This window comes from Neolamprologus brichardi, chromosome 14, assembly GCF_056152115.1.
Source record: "Neolamprologus brichardi isolate AB-2024 chromosome 14, ASM5615211v1, whole genome shotgun sequence".
Classification (NCBI taxonomy): Eukaryota; Metazoa; Chordata; class Actinopteri; order Cichliformes; family Cichlidae; genus Neolamprologus; species Neolamprologus brichardi.
In genome coordinates, this window is record NC_142117.1 from 6416161 (window position 1) to 6426340 (window position 10180).

The window sequence follows — 10180 nt, forward strand, 5'->3', positions numbered from 1 at the left end:
TTGACGAAATAAAGCGTTTTTGTACAACTTCATATAAATAGCTGTAAGTTTTGATAGACGACTCAGACACAGATATTTAAGGCGTTATCTTATACAGTTCAAGATCCCCGTGCTGGGCAAACAGGTTTTGAAGCTGTTTGAGCTAAGATTTTCAAGTTATTCACATAATGAAAACCTATACTTTGTTTCGGACGAGTTCCCAATTCAAATGCATGTAATCGTAGGAAACGCACTGTCTTGACGAAATAAAGCGTTTATACAACTTCATATAAATAGCTGTAAGTCTTGATAGAAGAAGCATACACACATATTTAAGGCGTTATCTTATACAGTTCAAGATCCCCGTGCTGGGCAAACAGGTTTTGAAGCTGTTTGAGCTAAGATTTTCAAGTTATTCACATAATGAAAACCTATACTTTGTTTCGGGCGAGTTCCCCATTCAAATGCATGTAATCGTAGGAAACGCACTGTCTTGACGAAATAAAGCGTTTTTGTACAACTTCATATAAATAGCTGTAAGTTTTGATAGACGACTCAGACACAGATATTTAAGGCGTTATCTTATACAGTTCAAGATCCCCGTGCCGGGCAAACAGGTTTTGAAGCTGTTTGAGCTAAGATTTTCAAGTTATTCACATAATGAAAACCTTTACTTTGTTTCGGACGAGTTCCCCATTCAAATGCATGTAATCGTAGGAAACGCACTGTCTTGACGAAATAAAGCGTTTATACAACTTCATATAAATAGCTGTAAGTCTTGATAGAAGAAGCATACACACATATTTAAGGCGTTATCTTATACAGTTCAAGATCCCCGTGCTGGGCAAACAGGTTTTGAAGCTGTCTGAGCTAAGATTTTCAAGTTATTCACATAATGAAAACCTATACTTTGTTTCGGGCGAGTTCCCCATTCAAATGCATGTAATCGTAGGAAACGCACTGTCTTGACGAAATAAAGCGTTTTTGTACAACTTCATATAAATAGCTGAAGGTTTTGATAGACGACTCAGACACAGATATTTAAGGCGTTATCTTATACAGTTCAAGATCCCCGTGCTGGGCAAACAGGTTTTGAAGCTGTTTGAGCTAAGATTTTCAAGTTATTCACATAATGAAAACCTATACTTTGTTTCGGGCGAGTTCCCCATTCAAATGCATGTAATCGTAGGAAACGCACTGTCTTGACGAAATAAAGCGTTTTTGTACAACTTCATATAAATAGCTGTAAGTCTTGATAGAAGAAGCATACACACATATTTAAGGCGTTATCTTATACAGTTCAAGATCCCCGTGCTGGGCAAACAGGTTTTGAAGCTGTTTGAGCTAAGATTTTCAAGTTATTCACATAATGAAAACCTATACTTTGTTTCGGACGAGTTCCCCATTCAAATGCATGTAATCGTAGGAAACGCACTGTCTTGACGAAATAAAGCGTTTATACAACTTCATATAAATAGCTGTAAGTCTTGATAGAAGAAGTATACACACATATTTAAGGCGTTATCTTATACAGTTCAAGATCCCCGTGCTGGGCAAACAGGTTTTGAAGCTGTCTGAGCTAAGATTTTCAAGTTATTCACATAATGAAAACCTATACTTTGTTTCGGGCGAGTTCCCCATTCAAATGCATGTAATCGTAGGAAACGCACTGTCTTGACGAAATAAAGCGTTTTTGTACAACTTCATATAAATAGCTGTAAGTTTTGATAGACGACTCAGACACAGATATTTAAGGCGTTATCTTATACAGTTCAAGATCCCCGTGCTGGGCAAACAGGTTTTGAAGCTGTTTGAGCTAAGATTTTCAAGTTATTCACATAATGAAAACCTATACTTTGTTTCGGACGAGTTCCCCATTCAAATGCATGTAATCGTAGGAAACGCACTGTCTTGACGAAATAAAGCGTTTATACAACTTCATATAAATAGCTGTAAGTCTTGATAGAAGAAGCATACACACATATTTAAGGCGTTATCTTATACAGTTCAAGATCCCCGTGCTGGGCAAACAGGTTTTGAAGCTGTCTGAGCTAAGATTTTCAAGTTATTCACATAATGAAAACCTATACTTTGTTTCGGGCGAGTTCCCCATTCAAATGCATGTAATCGTAGGAAACGCACTGTCTTGACGAAATAAAGCGTTTTTGTACAACTTCATATAAATAGCTGAAGGTTTTGATAGACGACTCAGACACAGATATTTAAGGCGTTATCTTATACAGTTCAAGATCCCCGTGCTGGGCAAACAGGTTTTGAAGCTGTTTGAGCTAAGATTTTCAAGTTATTCACATAATGAAAACCTATACTTTGTTTCGGGCGAGTTCCCCATTCAAATGCATGTAATCGTAGGAAACGCACTGTCTTGACGAAATAAAGCGTTTTTGTACAACTTCATATAAATAGCTGTAAGTCTTGATAGAAGAAGCATACACACATATTTAAGGCGTTATCTTATACAGTTCAAGATCCCCGTGCTGGGTGTAGAGGAATTTCTTTTACCTAGATATTAATTACATTATGTTATTGTATTAACATGTCTGACACTCATACTTAAGACAAATGGTAGGGGGTGTAGTCAGGATGTTGGGGGGGAAAACAGAAACTCCAGAGGACCAGTCTTTTGTCTCTTGAGGACTCTGGGAAGTAGCAAGGGAGTGTGAACTTTAAGGTGTGAAACAGCTGTGTACTGCCTTTTGTTCCTGGAGAAGGTATTTAACTGAGAGCCATGCTAGGCTCAGGAAGACTCTGCTGACCGTCGGTCCCGCGGCCATGGGGCTCCACAAGCTTGTTTGTATGTTGTGTGCATGAATTAAAGAATGCTAACTACCGCTCACCGCTTGTCTGCAGGCTTTATTTAAGTGGGAAAACTTCCACAACAAAATGGCGCTGTGAGCAGGGTGGTCCGTGTGGTCGCTGAACAACGGTTCCGTGAACGGGCTGATCACCCCTGAGGGAAAAGGTACCTTTGTCCTACCAGCTGTTGAAGCAAAGGAAATGGAGGAGTCACGGAGCCGTGTGTTTCAGTCACCACCGAGATCATCGATTTTGAGGGGACTTCTGCAGATGGGTGAGTTGTAGCTAACTTTGTATACAGTTATGAGGAGTTTTTTGTCTGGCCGAGGGGGGGAACGCTGGCCGACCCCGGAGTTCGAGTCTCCGGGAGGAAAACCTGGTGGTTTGAGGCCCCAGGCTTGTGTTGGGTACGGCTCATCACAAGGACATTGGCTCGAGCGCGCTGTTGGGGAGAAGCCGGCCCAGACCTGTGTTCGGTCGAAGTACGTCACAGGGACAGCAACTCGGGTACACTGTCGGGATCCATTTCCGTGTACTATAGTGCACGGAGTGGCGGTGTTCGTTCCTTGGTCCGTAGAAGGCAAGGGCCTCACGGGGGACGCCTCGTGTAGTAAAATAGGATCTAGATCCAGTAGATCGGCAGACGTTCCACCAGGCGGCCAGAGACAAAACTCAATACGTTACTGTATGGTAAGAATTGAGTAAATGTGTAGTGTGTAAGATTGCAGAGAATGGTTGTGTGGGAAACGTTGATGTGTGTGTAAAAACAGTGAGAAATGGGGTTTCAAAATGTTGAAAATGGGGAACAAAAAAAAAAAGAAAAAAAAAAGAGAGGAGTGTAGAAATGTGTGTAACAGTTGTTTCCAACTAGTGGGAGAGGGTGGTACTGCAGGCCACCAGCTCCCCTAGGGTGGACACACACGAAAATTTTTTTTAGCAGAATTGTTGATAAAATAAGCAAAATAGGAAGAGGGTTTGGTGTTTTTCAACGTAGAACAACTACACTCTCTCTGGGTTTTTAAGAAAGGGGAATTCAGAACCAGAGAGGGGAGAGGTGTTGTTTTAAGCAATGAGAAGAATGATCAAAATGTCTCAGTGTGTCACTTGCAGGTGAAGAGCAGACCTGGATCAATTTTTCACGTGCAGCAGTCGGAAGAAAATTATAGGTTAACACCATTAGAAACACTCAAGCCAAGTTTTGGCTGAATTGTTTTCCAGCTTAACTTCCATGTGTTTGTCACCCTGAGAACACAAGCTCCAAGAATCTCTCCCTGAAGACAAGAAATGCAGTTCCAGAACAACGAGATGGATCTCAAGAGCTCACAGCAGCATCCTGAGCAGTGAAGAAAAGGTCCAGCAGCAACAGCTGTGCAAGACAGCGACAGCAAGGAGAAAAATGGCATCATCATGACTGGATGGATGTGCATTTCCAACCAGCTGCAACTTCACTGTGTGAATGGACTTTTGAAAAGACTGCTTGAGTTGGACATTTGCCACTTTCGGCGCAAAAATGGCAAAATGAGACAGTGGAAAACACAGGACAAAGCTGAAAGACAACTGACTCTCACTGGACTGCTGCAAGGGGGAGAGATGAGATGAGACCACAGTCAAAGGAGAAGGGGACAACATGGAGGAATGCTGTTGTAGTGTGGGAATGAAATTTGGGTTTAGGAAAACTGGGAAGAAAAAACGACTGCCTTGTGTGGAGAATTGAAAAGTGTCTGGAGCACCGCAAAGAGGAGAGGTACACAAAAAAAAAATAACACAAACAGAAAAATGCATTAATCCTACTAACACAAACACACATGCAATGAAGCTCATGAAGACCAAATAGCATTTTAAGCATTTCTGTTACCATCATCTTGTCCGGTTCACTTAGTAGGTTAAGAAATGATACATAGACTAGTGAACTAGTATTATTTTTGGGGAAGGATGATTGAATCAGCGGTGAACAGAATGCTGCGGGAGGGTCAGATGAGTGGAGACTAATAGATTATTGAGTTTCTTGTTTCTGATGTGTGAGGGAGGTCTTATCATGACACACATTTGGGTACATGGGGAAAACAAAACTCATTTTCTAATAGAATATTGCTGTTGTGTGAGGTGTGTGACTGGTGGATGAAAGTTTTGGAGATTTACTGATGCATTTTCCTTTGGTACCACTTTGAACCTGGCAATTAGTTTTGTTTTTTCATCATTCTAAGAGAGTATGTTTAGACAACTTCTAAACTAGGCCTTCATATTTTTTGATTTTTAACAGTGCACTGAGATTTTTGTTTGGCAGTTTTCTCTTTTTCAAGCAGGCCTGCAAGATCGGAATCGAAAGCGCTACACAACATGTTGATCAATCGCAAGTGAGCTTCTCCAAAATTAAAATGGGCTCAGGAGAAAGCCACTTATTTGGGACAATCAGAAAACAAGTCCCTGGCAAAAAGGATTCAGCGAGGTAATCCAGTCTAAATTCTTTTTTTTCTTTTTGTGAAATGACGTCATTGCTGGCAGTAGAAACTTATTGCGTCACGAGAGGTTCTACTATCAGCAAATAAAAATGGGGACTGACTGGACTGACAAAAGCTTTGACTAAGTTGACACCAGTATGCAAGATTGCACCTCCACCTTGACCTGACAAAAGGGTGGATGTATGTATGTTTCTTTTTACAGGAGCAGAAAGGTGACAGCAACATCCTGGGTTGCATGGGCTTTTGAGCCGTGCTGACTTAACCTTTTAATTGCCACTTTCTGTGTCTTTGTGAATTTACCAGGGGTGTGTTATTCATGACCTTGTATTGTTTACAGTGCAGAGGTCACTGTGAGAAAGTGTGCATACAGACGCGCTGCGCTAACATCTATATCACTTTTTCCACAGCAGAGGGCTAATCATATGATCTAATCACATGATTTACAGCAGGACACACCACTGGCTAATGTTTTTTCTTACAACAGGGCCTGAAGTGAAGCTACTTCAGGGGAGAAGCCCTGAGAATTTTTAAGAGACAGTGCACAACTTTATTGTGTATGTCTAATTGCGATAAGCTAACATAGGGCAAAAGAGGGTTTTTTCCGGGGAAGTTTTCATTTTTAAATTGCAGGAACCGTGACATGAGGGATATGGAAGGATTGACTGAGGCGCAGACGCAAACTATGACTAGGAGAGAACGCTTCAAGAGGACCACTGAGAAGCAGGGACCATCTGCAGGACAACTGACAAACGACAGTGGACTGCACCAGTGGGCTTCCAAAGGATTGTCACGAGGAGATTTTGAACAGCAGAATCTTAAAATAAAATGAAAGAGTTTCGCCGTTGACGCTGAGGAAGACAACTAAGGTGTACGACGTGCTCTGCCTTAAATCTACAGCCGCGTTGGAACAGAAATCGAGGGATGGAGAGAGCGTGCCAAGCTCCAAAAGTGACAGCGCAAGGAAGATCAGCGTTGGAATTATGACTCTGTAAATGGCACAGACACCAGGAGCCATGACTGTGACTGAGACTGACCACCTAATGCTGTTTCACTTTGCCATGCAAAGTACTTTGACACTCTGGAGAAGACCTTTCCTCTGTATCACTGTTGTTTCCATTTGCATGTGAGAGCTTAGATTGTGGGGAAGATTAAAGATGAACAAAGGGTGGTGGGAGAACAGTGAAGTGAGGATACACAGTGTGAAACTCCTTTAAGTGTACAATAATGTTGATGTGATATACAGAATGTCAGGAAAGAAATTCTGGTTTTAATGTGATTCTTGATTTTAGAATCAAAGGGTGGGATTGTAGAGGAATTTCTTTTACCTAGATATTAATTACATTATGTTATTGTATTAACATGTCTGACACTCATACTTAAGACAAATGGTAGGGGGTGTAGTCAGGATGTTGGGGGGGAAAACAGAAACTCCAGAGGACCAGTCTTTTGTCTCTTGAGGACTCTGGGAAGTAGCAAGGGAGTGTGAACTTTAAGGTGTGAAACAGCTGTGTACTGCCTTTTGTTCCTGGAGAAGGTATTTAACTGAGAGCCATGCTAGGCTCAGGAAGACTCTGCTGACCGTCGGTCCCGCGGCCATGGGGCTCCACAAGCTTGTTTGTATGTTGTGTGCATGAATTAAAGAATGCTAACTACCGCTCACCGCTCGTCTGCAGGCTTTATTTAAGTGGGAAAACTTCCACAACATGGGCAAACAGGTTTTGAAGCTGTTTGAGCTAAGATTTTCAAGTTATTCACATAATGAAAACCTATACTTTGTTTCGGGCGAGTTCCCCATTCAAATGCATGTAATCGTAGGAAACGCACTGTCTTGACGAAATAAAGCGTTTTTGTACAACTTCATATAAATAGCTGTAAGTTTTGATAGACGACTCAGACACAGATATTTAAGGCGTTATCTTATACAGTTCAAGATCCCCGTGCTGGACAAACAGGTTTTGAAGCTGTTTGAGCTAAGATTTTCAAGTTATTCACATAATGAAAACCTATACTTTGTTTCGGGCGAGTTCCCCATTCAAATGCATGTAATCGTAGGAAACGCACTGTCTTGACGAAATAAAGCGTTTTTGTACAACTTCATAAAAATAGCTGTAAGTCTTGATAGAAGAAGCATACACACATATTTAAGGCGTTATCTTATACAGTTCAAGATCCCCGTGCTGGGCAAACAGGTTTTGAAGCTGTCTGAGCTAAGATTTTCAAGTTATTCACATAATGAAAACCTATACTTTGTTTCGGGCGAGTTCCCCATTCAAATGCATGTAATCGTAGGAAACGCACTGTCTTGACGAAATAAAGCGTTTTTGTACAACTTCATAAAAATAGCTGTAAGTCTTGATAGAAGAAGCATACACACATATTTAAGGCGTTATCTTATACAGTTCAAGATCCCCGTGCTGGGCAAACAGGTTTTGAAGCTGTCTGAGCTAAGATTTTCAAGTTATTCACATAATGAAAACCTATACTTTGTTTCGGGCGAGTTCCCCATTCAAATGCATGTAATCGTAGGAAACGCACTGTCTTGACGAAATAAAGCGTTTTTGTACAACTTCATATAAATAGCTGTAAGTCTTGATAGAAGAAGCATGCACACATATTTAAGGCGTTATCTTATACAGTTCAAGATCCCCGTGCTTGGCAAACAGGTTTTGAAGCTGTCTGAGCTAAGATTTTCAAGTTATTCACATAATGAAAACCTATACTTTGTTTCGGGCGAGTTCCCCATTCAAATGCATGTAATCGTAGGAAACGCACTGTCTTGACGAAATAAAGCGTTTTTGTACAACTTCATATAAATAGCTGTAAGTTTTGATAGACGACTCAGACACAGATATTTAAAGCGTTATCTTATACAGTTCAAGATCCCCGTGCTGGACAAACAGGTTTTGAAGCTGTTTGAGCTAAGATTTTCAAGTTATTCACATAATGAAAACCTATACTTTGTTTCGGGCGAGTTCCCCATTCAAATGCATGTAATCGTAGGAAACGCACTGTCTTGACGAAATAAAGCGTTTTTGTACAACTTCATAAAAATAGCTGTAAGTCTTGATAGAAGAAACATACACACATATTTAAGGCGTTATCTTATACAGTTCAAGATCCCCGTGCTGGGCAAACAGGTTTTGAAGCTGTTTGAGCTAAGATTTTCAAGCTATTCACATAATGAAAACCTATACTTTGTTTCGGGCGAGTTCCCCATTCAAATGCATGTAATCGTAGGAAACGCACTGTCTTGACGAAATAAAGCGTTTTTGTACAACTTCATATAAATAGCTGTAAGTCTTGATAGAAGAAGCATACACACATATTTAAGGCGTTATCTTATACAGTTCAAGATCCCCGTGCTGGGCAAACAGGTTTTGAAGCTGTCTGAGCTAAGATTTTCAAGTTATTCACATAATGAAAACCTATACTTTGTTTCGGGCGAGTTCCCCATTCAAATGCATGTAATCGTAGGAAACGCACTGTCTTGACGAAATAAAGCGTTTTTGTACAACTTCATATAAATAGCTGTAAGTCTTGATAGAAGAAGCATACACACATATTTAAGGCGTTATCTTATACAGTTCAAGATCCCCGTGCTGGGCAAACAGGTTTTGAAGCTGTCTGAGCTAAGATTTTCAAGTTATTCACATAATGAAAACCTATACTTTGTTTCGGGCGAGTTCCCCATTCAAATGCATGTAATCGTAGGAAACGCACTGTCTTGACGAAATAAAGCGTTTTTGTACAACTTCATATAAATAGCTGTAAGTCTTGATAGAAGAAGCATACACACATATTTAAGGCGTTATCTTATACAGTTCAAGATCCCCGTGCTGGGCAAACAGGTTTTGAAGCTGTCTGAGCTAAGATTTTCAAGTTATTCACATAATGAAAACCTATACTTTGTTTCGGGCGAGTTCCCCATTCAAATGCATGTAATCGTAGGAAACGCACTGTCTTGACGAAATAAAGCGTTTTTGTACAACTTCATAAAAATAGCTGTAAGTCTTGATAGAAGAAGCATACACACATATTTAAGGCGTTATCTTATACAGTTCAAGATCCCCGTGCTGGGCAAACAGGTTTTGAAGCTGTTTGAGCTAAGATTTTCAAGTTATTCACATAATGAAAACCTATACTTTGTTTCGGACGAGTTCCCCATTTAAATGCATGTAATCGTAGGAAACGCACTGTCTTGACGAAATAAAGCGTTTTTGTACAACTTCATATAAATAGCTGTAAGTTTTGATAGACGACTCAGACACAGATATTTAAAGCGTTATCTTATACAGTTCAAGATCCCCGTGCTGGACAAACAGGTTTTGAAGCTGTTTGAGCTAAGATTTTCAAGTTATTCACATAATGAAAACCTATACTTTGTTTCGGGCGAGTTCCCCATTCAAATGCATGTAATCGTAGGAAACGCACTGTCTTGACGAAATAAAGCGTTTTTGTACAATTTCATAAAAATAGCTGTAAGTCTTGATAGAAGAAGCATACACACATATTTAAGGCGTTATCTTATACAGTTCAAGATCCCCGTGCTGGGCAAACAGGTTTTGAAGCTGTTTGAGCTAAGATTTTCAAGTTATTCACATAATGAAAACCTATACTTTGTTTCGGGCGAGTTCCCCATTCAAATGCATGTAATCGTAGGAATGGCACTGTCTTGACGAAATAAAGCGTTTTTGTACAACTTCATAAAAATAGCTGTAAGTCTTGATAGAAGAAGCATACACACATATTTAAGGCGTTATCTTATACAGTTCAAGATCCCCGTGCTGGGCAAACAGGTTTTGAAGCTGTCTGAGCTAAGATTTTCAAGTTATTCACATAATGAAAACCTATACTTTGTTTCGGGCGAGTTCCCCATTCAAATGCATGTAATCGTAGGAAACGCACTGTCTTGACGAAATAAAGCGTTT